The 19561-nt window shown below is 42.4% G+C and overlaps 1 long non-coding RNA gene across 1 annotated transcript; it reads right to left on the bottom strand.

Annotated features, from left to right (window-relative positions):
• Positions 1 to 3953: 3953 nt before the first annotated feature.
• On the bottom strand, positions 3954 to 8678 carry LOC122465584. Its single transcript, XR_006290526.1, has 3 exons — positions 7982 to 8678; positions 6536 to 6669; positions 3954 to 4319 (listed from the first exon to the last, which is right to left on the bottom strand). It is a non-coding gene; the product is annotated as an uncharacterized LOC122465584 (long non-coding RNA).
• Positions 8679 to 19561: the final 10883 nt, after the last annotated feature.

Raw genomic sequence — 19561 nt, 5'->3', positions numbered from 1 at the left:
CGTTTCGGCAACCAAGTGAGGGCCCGTGCCGGGGGTGAGAATTGATTTCCCCCTCTCCCGGTGGGCTAATAATATTAGGAAGCGTGACGGTGGAGGAGGCGTTGAAAACCCTGAGGACACACGTTGCTTGCAAAGAGTCGGCGGGAATCTGAACTCGGCGGAGGCTTTAAGTTCATCACCTGCGGAGCCGAGACCAAAGTCTGAATCGCCGGGAGGAGACGGAATCGTCCAGTCTGTGTTCCCGCGGAGCTGCCCCGGGAAGCGAATGGGCCGCGTGCGCCAGCAGAGACCGCGGAGGGCGGCTCGCTGGGCTGGGGCAGTAACGCGATCGAGAGCTCTGGCCGGCGGGTCTGGGGCTCGCTGCTGTTCGCATTGCGCCCGCCTTGCTCCGAGCCGCTTCTTTGTTTCATGACCAGGCTTCTGCCCCAGCGGGCCGTGAAGCCGGGTCTAATGAACTCTCTAGCTGGAGGTTTTCTGCGTCCGGCCCAAATTGGATTCGATCCTGTGTCCTATTGACTTCGGCCAGTGATAGCAGCTCCTGGGGTCGCGTTTTACACTGGTTTTAGTAACGTTTCCTTGTTCTTCCGCCGATTGATCCTTTTTACACACTTGCTTTCTACCCGTCCCTACGATTTCACCAACACTTGCTCTGGGGCTTAGCCAAACGCATTTGTGTCGGACACATTCTTTCAGCGTTTTGCATTTTATTAGTATAGGGGAATCCATTCAGTATAAGCCTGAACCAAACCCCACTGAAGTCAGTGAAAGGATTCCCACTGAATTCAACGGACTTGGGACCATATATTCTGTATATTTACACGTGAGTGGAAGTAACTACATTAACTATATTAATAGTCTATTTCACTTCAGGGAAAGTTAATCGAAGTGATCAAACCCTGTTTGAAAAGAATTAATATTTCCAAAACATTGGCTCCAGTTTTCCTCTAGATAATTTGGTTTGGATTCAGTGCCAGACCTGAATCAGGAGTGTTCAATTAAAAAAAAACACACACAAAACACAAAAAAAAACCCACACCAAGATTAACAGTGGAATGGACCTTTACCCTTGTTAACCTGTTCACCAAACTGTCCAGAAAATGGCTATCGCTAATGCTTTCTATAAAAGGAATGACTCTGCAAAATCCAGCTATGTTTAGAAATCTGACAAAGAACACCATGGATTAATAAAAAAATCGACAGCTGAACTGAGACGATCATAATGGTCCCTTCTGACCTTAGTATCTATGAATCTATGAGACTAATACTAAAATGCTAACAAGCTGCAATCTGTATGCATGTGTGACAGCTAGAAAAGTGCAGATCAAAACACAGTAAGAATCAAGATGAAACAACTGAACTTTTAAGGTTCCCAGAAGGAACGCTTTTCTCCATCCTTACTGGAGCTGGTGTAAGGGATCCAATAATAGTAGTGATTGCTCTAGAACTGAGGCAAAGGGGCTGTACCTGGTGATGTCTAGTCCAGTGGTTCTCAACCTATTTACCATTGTGGGCCACATATGCAGGTCTCCCTGTGTTACCTAGGCTGCATCCAAACTATATATATATACACACACATACATACACACACACACACACAGGTTGACCCTAATGATGTCACACGGGCTGCAGCTGTGTGCTGACTAGGCCACAAGTAGCCTGTGGGTTGAGAACCGCTGGTCTAGTCCTTTCCAGCGCAACAGCTGCTCACCTCTAGGTGTCTGTTTTGGCCCCACCTTTCACTGGCTCCATGGAAGTTCTGCCCTTGACTTTGCGAGGAGCAGGCTCAGGCTCATCTTTAGGGCTCTCATCCAAAGTTCATAAAAGTCAGTGGAGAGCCTTCCCCACTGACTGCAGTGGGCTTTGGAGCAGGTCCCTGGAGAGGGTGCAGACCACAGGGACCCAATCCCACAGTCTTTGTGTGCCCAAACCTCCCTTTGATATTGATGTAAGTTTCTCATGGCGTTTGTAGAACGTATTTGGTTTTGTAAAGTAAGCTGGCAAATAAACCAGCATAGCCCAGGGTAAGGACACCCAGCCTGGCTGGCTTCCCCTTTGGCTCTTTCCCATCACCCCAAACTCCTCCCCCTTCTCTATCAATCTCTTCCCTCTCCTTAAATAAAAGCACAAGGGAGATCTCTCACCCCAAACAAGGACACAGGAATGGGGTGGGGGTGAGAAATGGAGGATTTTTTTATTATTATTTATTTAGCTGTTGGCTGCAAGCAGTTCAAAAGTTTTTCCATTAGGTACATCTCAATTCCCCCTCTTGGAAACAGGGACATTTGAAATCATAGGTAATCATCATTCCTCAGAATGGGTCCCTTTGGTTGCCCATTTGGGATCAGAGTTGCCCTTTGGGCATTGAGCAGACAGGGCTATTTGACTGTCCCTATCAGGCGCTTAAAATAATAAATACTGTTTTAATTTTCAAATGTTTGCCTTGTCAGATCTACATTTTAACTAACACTCACCCCATCCTGTGTCAAGCTGGAAGGATGAGCGAGGACATTTTGACTGTAGCTATTGCAACTAAGATCATGCCACATGGATTTTTAACCCACATGTTCTTACATGGCTGTTGTCTTGGGATGCATGAATCTGGACTTGGTCCTTTTGAGTGTTTGTGAACATAGGTAAACCCCCTTCATTCAGCTGGCTATTCGTGTGTTTGGGTAAAAAGAATGTACTGGTGACCTGCATTTTCTTGGAATGAAATCTACATGTTCTAGCAGCCAAGGCTTTAACATTAAAAGAACCCCTCATCATCTCACAATAGGTCCCCATCATTAGGATAATGACAAGTGGTGACTAGAAGTGACCAGAGACACCCATGCCTGCCAATCGTGGGGGCCCAGAAGGAGTGCAGCCGGCTTCAGTACTGTTTCTGAGCATGCTCGCTACAAACTAAGCAGCAAATGGGGGAGCAGGCGCTGACCCCACATGTCCCCCCACCTTTGGAAGTGACATCTTGTGGCTTTACACAGAAACCCTCTCCCCTTATTTCACCTTAATGCAGAATAGACCATGTGAAACATACAAACAGGGGCACTTGTTCTAGAAATGGCTGCCGAGCACCTTCAATATGCCGCCGCTGCTGCTGCTGCGATTGCCTGCAGCATCTTGGAGCCACTGGCATTCTCTGAATGCACATGCTTTAAAATGAGTGAATCTACTCTAATCCCCCCAAGTTATGGGACTGTAGAGATCTCACTAAGCGCTTGCAATGTCCCTTTAGTACTATTTTAAACAGAGGACTCCAGAAAGAAGACACGGATTTGGAACTAGATGCTGGGCTGCATCATTTCCTGTACTGCAAAGGGAGAGGTGGAGATTGAATTGCAAGCAGATAGTAAGATTGTCTTTGCATTTGCAATAAAAACATGTTTTGTGCAATTAAAAATAAGCAGGAGAAGCAGCCACACAAGCCTGACACTGCGGAAAATCCTGTTTCACCCTAATACATTGGATAAATAGTTCAAGAACAGTCCATCCATGTGAAAACATTGCCCTGTAATGCTGGCAAGGTCAGTGTCAGCTTAGGTTATGTGTCTCCTAAGTGCTGGTTGTGCAAATTGCCCTAGGGCTGATCTAACCTCCATACTCAACTTTTCAGAAGCCTTTCAAAGTTTGTCATTTTTGAAATCCCCAGTCTTCGCTCACGTGTTTTGGGTTCCACCCCGTTTTGCAATTTAGGCAAATGCCCCCTGCACAATAAGAAACTCATGTGTATAAAATCCCAGATTCCTGAAATATACATGAGAGTAGGAAACTGCAGGACGTGTGAGAGCAACTTTTTAAACACAAAGTATAAATGAAGGGGAGCACGCAATTCATAAGGGGGTCCGCTTTAAAAATGAAATGTTATGACTAGTTAGAGAAAATGCCTTCAGACTAACAAGAAATCCAAAAATCATCATAGATTACAGAGGCTTTCCTCCCCCCCTTAAAACAATCCAAGAGTGCTGAAAATATCTTAATTTATTGTCAAATTGTTTGTCTAGGAAGATTGAGTATTAGCCACGTTGTCATTTACTGCTCTAAGGTTATATGGTCAAAGTAACTGAGTTCTCTTTACGCAATTTAGAGCCCAATCCTGAAATCAACAGCAGTTTTGCTTGGCTTATTGCCTTCAGTGGAGGCAAAATACAATGCTTGTTTCAAAAGGAGTAAAAGCATACAGAATAAACAGACAGACTACACTACAGATGGTCGGATGAGTAAAGCCAGCACAGTCAGGCCCCATATCAAGAATATTCAACAGCATCTGAAAGGACCCGATCCAGTCCCTGTTGAAATCTTTCCACTGCCTTCAGTGGATTCTATTCAAAAATAGAATTAAACAAGGAACTGTAACATAAATTAGACAAACACGTTTAAAATGTTATTTAAATATGACAGTCATATTATAAAGCAATTTAAACATAAACATGCATATACAATGCTATTATAATTTGTTGCATATTATAATATTTGAGTTATTTTACAGACTAGATATGGATATGATATACACTACATGGATTTCTGTTTTAAAATATGGAATTAAATGGTCTTGCTGTTAAATGGGATATATTGAAAATGGTTGTCTTTAATGCTGGAGAATTTAGTTGTAGCGGAAACAAAAGGCCAGATTCGGACATCCATTACAATAGTGTAAATCTGGAATAACTCTGCTGAAGTCAGTGGTATTACTCCAGATATACTCCATCAGTTGGTGCCTGTCCCATAGTCAAGTCCCCATTTAAAGTGGGATAATGCAACTATGTAAATAGGTCTCTCTTTTTATATATGTTCCATAATCTTCATCTTTCATTTAGAAAAAAATAAATCTGTGGCCTATATAGTTGAGAAATTCTTCAAAACACAAGTAAAATGTAGACCAGTACTGTGAAATGTGCCTGAGTCTGCAGACAGTCAGAAAGAATCCATTTGAGAGAAGTGAAATGCCCCATTGAAAGGGTGAAGCCTAATGAGAATATTTTAACTGTCAACATCTTTAATTAGTTCACTGCTGGTCATTTTAGCAGCAGCATCAAGGTAATGAGCTTTTCCACCAGTATTGCCAGAAGTGGCAAATACTGGGATGGGGACATCTGGCTCCTGTGAGGGCTTGGTGGGGTAGGAAATGAAAAATTCAAACACCTCCTTCAAATTTATAGTCCCTGCAAAGAGGGGGGAAGGAAAGAGAAGATGCATCTTTTCCTAGTCCCAACCTCCTCCTTTGCCTCCCGGCTGCCAAAACACAAAACTCTTGCACCCTTCTGGAGGCAAAAAGCCCCAACTGTCCAATTTGACCAGTGGTCCAAGCCTCCAGCTTTCCCCGACAGCTTGCACAATGACCTATTAATACCAAATGCTGCAGCATATTGAACCTTTGAGGGCAGTGAGAAATAAGAGGGCTGCTGATTGCAATATATTGGACTCAGTGCAGAGATATTTTAGGAGGGCTACATATACTTGTCATCCTTGCCATATAATCCAGAGGTCCTGATTAGAAATTTTATATTTAGTGGGTCACACTGGACATGGGGCTTTGCCCATAGTTTGTCAATAGCCAGTCTACAAAGTAAATTAACAGGGAAATAAACTTGAGGCATTTTTAATAGACAATAAAAAATACTGCAGGAGTATGTCAATGTAATTGCATTATAAGGAGTATCAAATATCACCTGGCATTTAAGTAGAGGGCTCAAACCATGCTTCATAGTTTGCTTTAAATCTTGAATATCAAGAAATAAATAACTAGTTACCTAGAGCAAGGGCCTGATAGGGCATTCATTTCTCAGGCAACTTATTAACCTAACTAGACTTTTCCCTGCATAAAGACTGCAGAACTGAGTTCTTAAGGAACAGGTTCTGTTCCGCAATGTATCTGTTTATCAACTTTCACACATTTTGAGGAAATAATGTGTGTAGAATAACAAAATCAGCCTAACCACTAGAGAAAGGAAAGATATTGTTTGTGACCTTAAAAAATGATAACTCTCAAATTCTACAGGATAGTAGTCATAGAAAGACATGCATTATGTTGTGCAGCATGGAATGGATACAATAATCCTATGACATTCGTATAGTGAGAGTTTTGGAGTAAATCTGATCAGCGATTTGATCATAAATAGAACTAGGAGGGTGTGGATGTAATAGGAAGGATCACTATTATTTATGATTAACAAGTGTTTAAGTTATTAATATGTACATTTGCATCACTTTTTCCTGATGTGCTGTGCTTATTCCTTGATGTCATTGTGATTACATCTTTTCAGAACTTAGTTGCAACTCTAATAGAGTCACCTGTTGTAAAAACCCAGTGCAGTGTTTACATTCACCTGCTGGAGCTAGATTTTGTTCTGTGTGTCAAAGAAGCTCACTGTGAGAGGAAAAGAATTATAATGTCAACAACAAAAAATAATTAAATTAAAGGATTAAAATAATAATATTGCAAATGACAACCTAAGAAATTCACAATTGATAAAGCAACTTGAAAAGTTAGGAATGACTGAAGTCCTGATTAGTTACACTGATCTATTTTATAAATTACCTGAAGATGGTGCTGTTTTGATGTCTGAAGCAAGGCCTCCTCAGACTGATACAAACTTTTCCAAATATTTCATTTTAATGTAATTCACATCACATGTGTACTGAGATGGCTTGCACTATGTCAGATTTCAAAATCTAAATGCATGTTAAGAGAATTACTTAATAAGGACCTTATCTTTATATTAATTTAACTGAATCATAAACACAAACTCTAGTAGAGATAAGGCAATAGTTCTCTCCCTTCCCAACTCTGCTGTACCTCTTTTTACTGTCCCACTGATGTCCCCTGCAATGTGGCTACAGGACGTATGCATTTTCATTACATCCCCTCTAGCTCCCCTCCCCAACTTTTACAACTGTTCTTGCACCTTTGTAATTAATGAGCTAAGAAAAAAGAAGGTTGAATGGAAATACTCATGGCTGATTTTCATTGAACAGCCGGCGAAAGAATTTAATGAGGAAAAGTCATGTTCCACTGTGTACAATCCTTAAAATGTTATTAAGCTTGATGTTAATGTAAATGCAAAGTGATCTGTTGCAGCTTAGCAAGGATGATAGTCGTGGCCAAATTGAAAGCAAGACTCTTATTTTTAGAAATACACCAGAAAGCTGATTATTGGATTCAAAAGGTAACATTTTAGCATATTTAAGACCCTTCCATTTATACCACAATGAACATTATGAAAAATTGGCACATAGACAATATATTCTTTCTAAGATTCTTTGAGCATTCCCTAGCACTGCATTTTAATTTCTAATGCCATTTGCTAATCTAGGAATCACAACCTATGATAATTAGCACTGAGCTTCTGGAACATTTAGTTATGATCTGGATTTATCCTATTATCTGGTGTCAGTTGCTGTAAATTAGAAACACAGCATGCTGACTTACCAACCAATAACTTGTTCAGCAATAACCGTATGTTGCATACTATTCTGTGTATAAATCTACCTATAAATTCTGCCTCTTAGTGAAAGAAAAAAAATCAAAAACATACATTCCTGATGCAAAGGAACACATGCTTCATTTTACATAAAATTAAATAGCTTCAAATGATGTGCTGCAACCCAACCCCAGGAGAAACTGCAGTGCTGACAGCCCTGGGAACACCCAGGGCCCAACCCTACATGTCCGGCCCCCTCCACTCCCCACAAAAAAATTGAGCATTAACTTCACAGAGTAAGATTCTTGAATATGAATAAGTGTAACCCTTCTGCCAGATGGCAGGAAACCCAGGTCCAATATAGCTAGGGTCCCTTCTGATAAATAACTAAACCCACTTGAGCCCCCACCCAGAAGCCTGGGAACACTAAACACTCTTTCCCTGGGTACCCTTAATACTTCCCCACTTGCAAGCAATAGGGGCTGTGTACAAAGAAAGGAATCTTTATTAGGGGAATGGGAACACAGTCATAAACTTGGGAAAACAGTGAAGAGTGGACTTACCACTGGGACACCCTTTTATTCCTGTGTGTGGAGTAGCAGGCTCTTCTCATCTGGCACACTCTGCTGATAGCTACAGCAGTCTGCCTCTTGTCATGACTCAGCCCTCTGGCCAGTCACTTATAGTCTCTCTTCCCCCGTCACCCACGACTTCTGGAGTAACAGAAAGTCTAACAGACAATAGTCCCAGTCCTTACGTCCAACTTTGGGCCCCAACTCTGGACCTCATGGTCCTTTTACTCCTTCTCTTAGGGCTTTCAACTTTCCTTAGCCCCTTCTCAGGGGGTTCCATGCCAACTTCCCAGTGGTTCATAGGAGAACTTAGACTACATTGGGTTCCAGTCCATGGACCTTATAACAAGCAGCCAAGGTCTGTTCCCTCAGGCTTCTGGCTGCTGCCTCTCAACTTCTTCCTATCAACAACCCTCAAAGCAGGGCTTCCGCAGGCAGGCCCCCTACAGCATTCCACTCCCCAGTACCTCCACCTGTAAGTCCTACCCCTCCTCTTGAGTGCAGCCTCCCCTGACTAAGCCAGTTCTTCCCCCTTATGTTAGGGCCTCCACATGAGCATCCTACCTGGCAGGGTTCCCCAGCTGTAGGCAGTTCTGCTACACCCAGAGAAAGAACACAGAGTCCCTATCCATCTGTTCCCACAGTCACCTTCTACTCTGAGCACCCTCACCTGCATATCCTCTATGTGCCTCCTACACCAGCTGGGACTCTCCTTTAACTGAGCCTAGCCCATCCTCCAGGTGCAACCAGGTGCACTAATTAAGCTCCCTAGCTCCCTTTCACCCTTTCAGTGCATGTTTGGGGTTTATTCCCCATCACATACAACAACAGAATATATATGCAAATAAGGTGTTAAATACATCCCCCTTCCAATAATTTATGTATTGGTCCATCTAATTAATTTCCCACCCACCAGAGAGAATTGCACCTCCTCACCCATCCACCAGACCCCACTCCTGGCTGGGATCAGAAAGCACCACTAGTCCAAGCATCTCTTTGTAGGTTTGTCTCCTGTCCCAAGGGAGCTCCTTGCCTGGTCCCTTGGAGGCATCACCACATAACTCAACTTAGTGATTCAGCTTTATTAAAGTGCTAGGTAAGCAGGGACTCACCGAAGTCACCCAGCTCTGCTGCTGCCCTGTGCACTGTCTCTCTCTCTCCCTGAACGCCTCTGTGCCAGCTCACAGTAGAGTCCTTGGTCTACAGTGATGAAGGGTCAGCTGACCCAGAATATTTTGGAATCTTTGGTTCCAGAGAATCTAGAGGTCAAATGCTGATGTGAGCTGGTGTAGTTCCATTAAAGTTGAGGTTGATTTACATCTGAGGGTCTGCCTTAGATGTTTGAATTCTGAATGGAGAAGAGCTACAAAAATTATTTGAGGTCTGGAAAACATGTATTACAATGAGAGATGTAAGGAACTTAAGCTGCATAACTTATCAAAGAGGTGATTCAATCATGTTCCATAGGTACCTATTCAAAGAGAAGATATCTGACATGAAGGGACCCTTTAAGCTAGCAGACCACGGTGTAAGGTCTAATGGCTAGAAGCTGGGAAAAATTCAAGTCAGAAATAAGATGCCACTTTTTAACAGTGAAAGTAATTGGAACCACTGGAGCCAAGGGAAGTGATAAATCATTATCATTTGAAATCTTCAAATTGAGATAAAATGTCTTTCTGATAAAAGATATGCAGTACTTCGTCCACAAGGTACTGGACTCAGTAGTGTTCACTGATGTCCACTGAAGAATAATTCCTTCCACTTCAGGAATTACCAGGTGGAATTCTATGACCTGAGTTATGCACGATTTGATTATCACAGTTGTCCCATGTGGCCTTAAAACCTATGAATCTTAGGCTACTAATCCACTCCTCCAGAGTTCATAGCCTTTATCCCAGATGTCAGGTACTTCCACACTCCTGCTTCTGGTAGAAACTAGGTAGTACACAATCATACAAACAAAAGAAGCTAATTAAACCATAGTGTACATACAATAGTTTGTTTCTATGATGAACTGAACTTTTAAATGATGAGATGACCCCCCTCTCTGTCGCCATATGCAGCCTGTTGCAGAGGGGACAGACACTGGGCTCTCCCTCATGTGGACCTGACTTTAGTTCTTTCTTGGGTTTGCTCCTTTCACTATAAAATGAACGTCATTCTGACTGAAAGGGTACAGATGCCCATCATGTATGGATAAACCATAATAAAAATCTTATTGGAACCTCATGAAAGGCTTGGTTTGAGATCAAAAGTCTGGCCCATTTTTTACTTTATCCTAATTGGTTCACCCATCTCTGCTCTATACTTCTCCTTCCCAGAATCCATTGCTGCCACGCTATGAGTCTTAAGAGAAGTGCCTGGAAAGTATTCTCTCTATTGCTCACAGTTTGCCCTGAATAAGCCAACATTTAGCATTCCTTCTGCTAAGAGAGAACTTTACGCATCTGAAATGGGGCAGCTGGGGATTTTGATTTGAAACTCGGGGTTCGACTTGGGCCGACAATCCTTCCCGAAACGTTGCTTAGCTGCCAAGGTTATGGCCCCAGCATTCCACCACAAAGACACTCGCCTGCTGCAGTAGAATGTGAGACAGAGGGTGTCTCCTGTGATTTGCTACACTGAAGCTGCTTCTTTTTCATATAAAACCTGTTCCCCAAAAGAGTTTTTGAAAGGTGAAGAATGTCCACTTTTCCCACAAAAAAATCTGAAACAGTTGCACAGGATTTCTCTTTTGTCTCAAATACATTGTTTTGAGATTTCCCACAAAACATAATTGGCATTTGTTGACCAGTTCGATTACACAGCCAGATAACATGAGAAGGAATATGGTGCTCTCCAGGGCCTGGCAGATTTCACAGCAGCAATCAGCCCTGCAATTACTGCTGGTTGGAAGAGGCGCCACTCTCCTTCTCTGACCGCAAATCCCACTGCTCCCCAGGGGAGGATGTGGACCTAGCAGAGAGTGCGTGGCAGTGTGGATCTTGAAGATGTCATGAGGGAAGTGGGAGCCCTTTTGGGGGGCATATGCTGTGCATCTAGGAGGTGTCCTGAGAGCCGCATGGATCTTGGAACATCTGTTGTTTTTCGGGTTGATAGCCTAGATTCCATGGGGAAGGGTGTTGGAGGAGCAAACCCTTGAAGGAAAAGTTAAGGAAACTTTGCGAATAAGAGGTCATGAATTTTCTGAGCCTCCAACTGTTAAAAATCTGTGGCGGAGGAACCTGTAACCCCCTTCTTAAGAGTTAGAAGCTTTTTTAAAAAATGCATTTTCCCATATGGCCCATTTGTATGTTAGTTATATCTGAGTTGCACTTAGACGTCCCAGCTGTGATCAGTGCCCGTTGTAGAAGCACAGTGCAAATGCATATTAAGATACAGTCCCTGCCCAAGGAGCTTACAGTGTAAATGGACAAAAAGTAGAACTATTCTCATTTTACAGATGGCAAAGTGAGCCCCAAGAGATTCAGTGATTTGCCCAAGGTCACAGAGGCTGTTAGTTCCTGGCTTTGCCGCAGAGTGCCAGCTTCTCAAGTTGTAGTCCGGTGCCTTAACTGCACCACCAGCCTCCATCGTTATAGAAGTAATTTGGTTTGGCAGCATACCAAGTAGGGGCTCTTAGCTTGCATGGAGCTTTTGGAAACAGTAAGTTGCTACATCTGTGGGGACACAAGCCAGAGAGTTGTAGGGCCCTATACAAAAAGTCATTCTTCTGGAAAAAAGCCTTTCTTTAACTTTGGTAATTGAGCTATATTTTCCAGCCACCTAAATCATTTTGAGCCATGTCTGTTTCCTACTTCCATATTTAAAGTGTTTAAACTTACTGTTCTGCCTTGTGTGTTAAAATCAATATCTGAGTAATTAAACACAGGAGAACAACGAACAGTTTAATGATCCTTGAAGCTTGGAGACTATTTGCTATTAAAACTGAACAGGAACAATTGCTTGAGCCAAACTTTTTTGTTAATCAGTTACAATTTGGCAAAAGTACAGATCTAATTTTAGCAGGGGTTTGGATTGTGCAATACAGAACTGTTAGGAAAATCTGAACCCGTCCACAACAATTGTTTTTAGTGGAGGTCAGTCACATGACTTTTGTGCTAACAACCTTTGCAGGCAGTCAGCTACAAGTTGTCCTAAACAGATTTCTTATTTCTAAAAAATAACTCACACTATGGGCCCAACCCTGCACTCCTTTACTTTGACAAAACTCTCACTGAAGTAAGTCTGGAGGCCCTATATTGGGGTTTTCCAGAACTCTTAGCTTAGGATAAAGATATTTATGTGCTCCTCTAGGTGGCAGTATGATAAGGTTAACTAGTTCCTCTTCCTACTGGCCTCTTCACAGGCAGTACTATGTTTATGACAGTGTAATGCAAGCTTTGTGTGTGGAGGATGTTTTCATATTAGTGCATTTCACTCTCATACTTCTGGGGTAAAACACAGAGATTATGAAATGTGAGTTTATATGTGCATAACGCTTTGGAACAGAATAAAATAACCTGCTACTGCAATACTGTATGCTACATGACAGTTTTACTAAGTCATAGGGAGGGAAATCATAAGTGATTTTAATCTCTTTCAAATATGACTCCAACCAGACACCTCATGGTTGGTTTTTATATCAATTCACAACATAACAAGATACAAAATATTTCTACTGTCTTTCAGGGCCTATTTCTTCCTTATAAATCCCGATTCTCAGGGATTTATCATAAGTTCACTCATGGCTGAAACAATATGTAAATGTAATGGCAATATTTTATATCTGAAATAGTGTTTAGACTAATTTTGGCATTTTTATTCCAGTAATATTTTTATATATTTTGTTTCATACATAGCCAGCTTTCCTTGATGTAGAAAATGAACAAAGTTTCTGTAAAGGAGGAACCTCACATGAAATAAGAGAAGAGAAATACGCCCAATCTGCACTCCCACAACAAACCCCAGTTCTGTACCTACACTCAGTTCGAAGCTGAGAGCTGAAACACAGTTTTGCCATGGGCTGAATCCAGACACTTACCCGAAACACTTCAATATCAGGGAAAGATCCAAATTTCTAAATCAGTGTGTTCAGAACTGGGGTGAGCGTCTTCCCCACCAGTAAAGCCTATTTATGCCTGGTAAAAGGGCCAGTGTGGCACATGGAAGCCCTGAAAGTCCTGGTTCCATGCAGAAGAGAATTCCCCCAGTTCAAACTCCATGGAGATACTGCAAGGATGCCTTCCAAAGGGGCAAGCTCGGGGCAGAAGGTTGCAATATGCAGCACTATGGAGATTCTGAGAAGTGCTGTGACTCATTCTGTAGACAGTGAAGCCTGCCCTACCTTAGACAGGCCCCCAGGACTGTCCAAGTCACTGTGGCAGCCTGTAGAAGGGATTCCATCTCCTCCCCAATCACTCCCTTTAGCTGAGTGATGTTCTGCTGTGGCCTGCCTCAGTTTCCTCTTATGGAGGGGACAAGCTCACTTCAGTGAGCTTCAGTCAAAGAGAAGCCAAGCACTATACAGCAGTAGATCTCCCTATAAGGAAGTCTTCTGACAGCAGTACTTGTACAAGGGTGTAAAGGCTCTTACCTTAGAACCCAGATAAAACTTAAAAGCCCCCAGAGAAAAGTCCCTAGGTTCCAGCAGCAGCCCCATGTGCCCAAAGAGCTCTGCAGTCTTTGCCTTGTTTCCTCAGGGTCTCTCCCAGGCCTGCCATGGGTCCATTCGGGGGGAATGACCTACCTCTGGCTTTACAGTCAGGATATGGTTTCATAATTCAAGGCAAAGAGGATACACAGGGTTACACAGAATAACAAATGGACAGTAATTATGTCAACATAAGTGCTAGAACTAGGGGTGCTGGGCCACATCCCAGAGTCCCCAGCACCTCCCTGAAATGTGGCCACTCTAGCTCTAGGAACTGTGGTTCACTGTGGGAAAACCTTACTGCCCGCCCTGTGCCTAGAGAGCTGATGCCTAATTCAGGCTCCCTAGGAGCTCCCCTCCACTGAAGCTTCCTTTATTCTGAGGAATTCTTTTTCCACCTGAGGTCTCCTAAGCCTTTTATTAGACCCAGGTGCTCCTTACTTAATTAGCTGCCTTCCAGCTACTTAGGCAGCTAACTATGCCCAAGTGGACCTGGGTTGGCTCCTTCCCTATGGAGGAGCCTGTCGCACACAGGCTGGGGAATCTGACTCTCTTATAAGATCAGCCCTATAACAAGGCTGCTCCAGCTCATGAGTGTCCCAGGATCAGGAGGCCAGCATGGTTGCTTAAAGCCACTGTTGTCCCCATCCTTTTTTGGGCTGTGAGTTCTCTGTTGCGCCTTGGAGGGTTTGGTTAGGTCCCTGGACAGAGATGTAGGGCTCTGCTGTCTCAGGGCTGGTCTACACATAAACTTGCACCAATTTAACTAAACTGGTTTCCTCAAACTGATTTTGGTGTAAATCTGTGTATAGCTACTCCTATTTCAGAATAAAAGTAACTTGAGTTGCTTTAGCTAAAAGCATATCTGCATGGGGAGACTTATTTTGGAATAAATGTGGCTCAAGTCAATTAGGCTAAAGTTGGTAACAAACCAACTTTAGCTAAACTGACTATAGCCATTTTTATTGTGAAATAAAAGGTTCTTCTCAATCCAGTGCTGCTCCAGGAAATGCTCAGATGACTGTCCTCCCTCTGGATAAATTAATGGAAATATTTCATTGCGAGTACATTTTTTTTTTGCTGAATTGCTGTTTTTTGCTGTTAAAAGAATCTGTTTGCTCTGAGTACCATTGTTGGGTGCAATGACTCACGCTTAGAATTATGCTGGAGTTGAGGTGTTCCATTGGAATCTCTACTTCTTTTATTCTCAGCCACAAAATGCACAAAACCTCTGTATTCCACCCACGTTTCTGTCCAAAAGCCTGGCAGACTATGCCATAATCACAACCTCACATCATGTTATAATGAATACATTGACACCCCATGAAACCCCAGATGCATTAGCTTTCTTGTACTGAATTTTATTGTTATCAAATCTGATTAGGACTACAGAACCCTGCAGCCTGGGGAAAGCTGGGTCAAATACTAAATGAACTCAGTGGTAAAGCTCAGAGGGGGGGGATGGGGAATAGATGACAAGAGTCTGTGCATGGTGTACTCTCGATGAAACAATATGCAGCAATTTTTTAGGGATGACAGAAGACAGGGTGAGGGCAGGATCTCGTGATGGATCATCCAATCCATCCTGCACAAACAAGGAAGTGGAGGACGGGACTCTTCTACCTCTTGAAGTGCACCAGGGAGCCATCAGACAATAGGTATGAAGCATGGAGCACTGCCAATGTATGCTCATTGTGGCAGTGGTTCACCCCGCTCAAGAGGCACCCTGTTGATTGTGCAGTATGGCTGAACCCTCTAGAGGTTTTTAAAGGTCAGCCCTGGTGGAGACCAGTGCAGTAATCCAACCTGGGAGTGACAATATCATGGATCACTGGGGCGAGGTCAGAGAGGCAGCATCTCTGTTATCTGAAGCCCTGAGGATGAAAAGGCCTGAGGTTCTAGGAGCAGCCATGGATCTGGAACAATCCTGAAGGTGTGGAAAGTGCACCTGAATTTCAGGGGTACCTAGTGCCTCCTTCGAGGTGCTGAGGATTCTCGAATCCCATTTACTGCTGTGGGATTTGGGGGCCCTCCAAAGAGCAAAGGATATGCTCAGCACTTCAAAAACCAGGTTCTTTATCAGCAAAGGCCGAACTCTCCTCCACTCCAAATATAAGGGGCTAGCTCGTTGGCTCTGCCTAAGTCACGTGGTGCTAAGGGGACTTCAGGTTGCCTCAGACAAGCTTGGTGTATAAAGAGGCACATGTCAATGGCGCGCCAGTGTGGGAGAAGATGGGGACAGAGTGCACAATGCTTTGACTCTTCTGAATTACAACAGCGGCTATTTTACCTTCCAACAGCTTTTGGATTGGAGGAATAAAAATGTATCTTAGAGCTACCTTTTACTACATCTCCTCAGCTCACAGAGCCCTGGCTTATTGTTTTTTCAATGCTTCTCTTTGCTGGTCAGTACAGTGTGAAAGAATCATAGAAGTGAAAAATAGAAAAGCCCTATTAGTTCATCTATTTCACCTCCCTGGCAATGCAGGATTCTTTCTTGCATTCTCTATTTTCTGTTCAGTCCAGGTTTTTTATGGAAACATCCTTTCCCTCTGGTCTGGAATGAGCTTCAGGAAGCTTACATTCATCCATGTCCTCACTTCCATTAGACACTGGAGAGAATAAGTAGATTTTGATATAATATAATTTGATGGAGGGTGAATGGGATCTAAAGAATATAAATGCCAAAAAAAGAAATAACCAGCCAGATGTCACACCACTGCAGGCCCACTGGAGTCTGAGGAGTTGTTTGCTTATTTATCAAATACATATGTTTTAGGGAGACTATGAGCTACAGAAAGTGTTCCAGTTTGGGACCCAAGGGCAAACTCCTCCTTTCAAGTCTACACAGCCAATCTACATTCTGATACTCTGCCCTTCCTATGAGATTTCTGTGCATAGAGGGAGAGTGAAACATTGTAGACAAAACCCATCAGGTGTACCTGAGAGGAGAATTTTTCCATTACCCTTTGTTCCTTGGGAATCAGCAACGTGGAACAGGAAATTAGCAATAATTAACATTGCTCATGTTTTTTTAAAAAAAACACAAATATCTTTAGCTCAGCATGATGTCTTACACAGCAAACAGACAGTTATACCAATATTAGCATGACTTAATATCTCAAAGGAATGGGGGTATGCATGTCACACCCAACGCTGTGAGAAAGAGCAACATTTTAGAAAATACTTCATTTCCATTCTTCTGATGTGTGTGATCTTGGATCACCCCTCTCGATTCTCTTCCTTATTTTTTTCAGCAAGCATAGTCATTTTCAATAAGGTTCACTAAGGATTTGTGCTTTGAAGGTCCCAAATGGCTTAAATCACTCCTAGCACAAATGCACTCTATTGTGGAAACTGAAACCTGCCACACCATAAGGTGATCTGTATATTAGAACCAGATATCCCTTCACGTCTGCATTTCCAAGCAGCAACGCAGTATGGTTTGAGTTAGCCTGGTATAAGAAAGTAGATGTAGATATAGCTCTAAATATAGGGATATTTACAGAGCCAAGTTCTGCCTAGCCCTTGTATGGATGCAGGATATATACAATCTTCTCCCCCTTGCAGATCCTACATAACAGCTTGGCACAATCGCTGTCTTTGTACACGAAGGATTGCAGGGTCTGCTTTCTTCCTGTCATCCTAGGAAACCACATTGTCCCAGTGCTGTGCTTGTACAGATGCATAAAACAGCCATGGGCACTGAGGTGGGGGATCCACGGTGACCCCGGAAGGTCAGATCACAGGGGGTTGTTTGAGATGCAATAGAGAAAGGGCCATGGGATCTTGACTATGTGGATCCAGAGGCACAACTATTTCAGCCTCTTCCCTGGGATAGTGGCCACAGAAGGGCTGTGCTACTGTCCCACCGCCTGATTCTGGGTGAAGGGGTGAAATCTATCTCACCAGCTTCTGCATAGTGCTCCATGCAAAACCAATTGAATTGGGCCTTGTGCAGGATGGATATAGTTAATCTCTTTAGCTTTATGTTATATTCTTTAGCTTTAGGTTATATTCTACAATTAAATAATTAGAAAGCCTTTCCTGGAGTGGACGGGGGAAAGAGGCACTTGGCAACTCCAGAGATATGTAAGTAGAGAGATGCATATGTGGACCTATTAATGGATAAAACACTAATTTAGCAGAAGTGTGAGAAGGAATTTGACCTGCAGCAAGTCACATGCACACAACAGAGATGATCACAGCATAGATTCTGTTCTGGTCAGAACCAGAGATCCACTTCATTTTCCAGGTCTAATTTATACGCCTTCACAAGGGCAAAATATAGGCCAGAGTGTGCATTTTTCCTAAGGAATTACAGTAGGAACCTAAAAAGAAAAGGAGTGCTTGTGGCACCTTAGAGACTAACCAATTTATCTGAGCATAGGTGAGCTGTAGCTCACGAAAGCTTATGCTCAAATAAATTGGTTAGTCGCTAAGGTGCCACAAGTACTCCTTTTCTTTTTGCGGATACAGACTAACGTGGCTGCTACTCTGAAAAGTAGGAAACTAGTCACACTATCCTTACACAATTTGATAAGTTTGCAAAGACAAGATGGAATCCTATGAGAAAAAGCTGATCCATGTGGGTTTCCAGCAGAGTTACGTTCAGATCCTGTTGAAAATAGTCCATAGCTATGTAACTCCAAGACAAAAAAGATTAAGCTTTACCACTGAGTTCATTTAGTATTTGACCCAGCTTTCCTAATGCTTCAGGGTTCTGTAGCACTAATCAGATTTGATAACAATATAATTCAGTGCAAGAAAACTAATATGGTTGGGGTTTCCCCAGATTTACATTAGGATCTTAATTCATTACTTACGTTATCTTTGACTAGAGCCAATGCTACTTGAGAAATTTCAACAACACTTGGACACTATGTGCCAATGTAATTTCTGTGTGAATATACTTGATCTGATCTATGTATGTGGTTATAGTGTGAATTTCATATCCCAAGAGGTAGAGATCTCCACAGATGGGGTGGTGTCATTCATGTAATAAATTGCAGAACCATTTGTTAAATTGCATTTATCATGCATCTTTGATTGAGTCGCATGCACTGACCACTTATCTCTTTCTGTCAGGATTATTCCTAATACTGCAAACCTCAGAGCTCACTCAAATGTCCACAGTTGTTGTTTTTTAAAAGCACAAACATATTTTCTTCCCCCCTTCAAATGGAATACCCCCAAATTGCATGATCCATAGGTCCACATTGGATGTTTGGTCCTGGACTAATGACAGATTTAAAATTAGATAATTGGCCATCCATCTGGCCATCCATAAATGGTGAAAGCTGGGAATCTGTCCCTTCCATTGACATAGATCACATGTTTCTAGATCTTGTATGTAAATAACGAGATAGTGAACCTTACAAATGTAACATTTTGTGTAGAAAAGCCACTTTTGATCATTTGTAGAGGCTTCTAAATTGTATTGCTTATAATTTCTCTCCCTTAGAATCTGCACATTTGGACTCATGGTATCAAAAGGGTTGGGGCTAAAGACAATATAATTTATAACTCTCTAAAATATCTCTAAAATAGTTTTTCTGTAAATTATAATGGAGTGTTGATCTAACTTTGATCAATGTGTTACTATCTCATTTACCTCCGTGGTAAATCCACAATGGATGGATGATATAGTCCTCAGGCAGACTGAACAAAATTAAAAATGGGCCAGTGACACTGGCAAACCAGGTGCCAGCTCATACCAAGGTTCCCATGTCTCAACTGAACACTGACAAGTACATAGCTGGGACAGTCTGGCTCTCTCTATGTTAATATTGTTAAAATAGGTATTAGAATTATAAGAATGTGTTTAGACTTTAAGGAATGCTTGTGAGTTGCTCCATGCATTAATATCAATTATAACATCTGTATCCCATATTATAAGGTAATATTTGAGTGTTTGCATTGCAAGCCTTTGTAACTGT

Source organism: Chelonia mydas, chromosome 4 (genome assembly GCF_015237465.2).
Source record: "Chelonia mydas isolate rCheMyd1 chromosome 4, rCheMyd1.pri.v2, whole genome shotgun sequence".
Lineage (NCBI taxonomy): Eukaryota > Metazoa > Chordata > Testudines > Cheloniidae > Chelonia > Chelonia mydas.
Note: the sequence above shows the minus strand (reverse complement) of the source record. Positions and strands in the feature narration are given on the sequence as shown.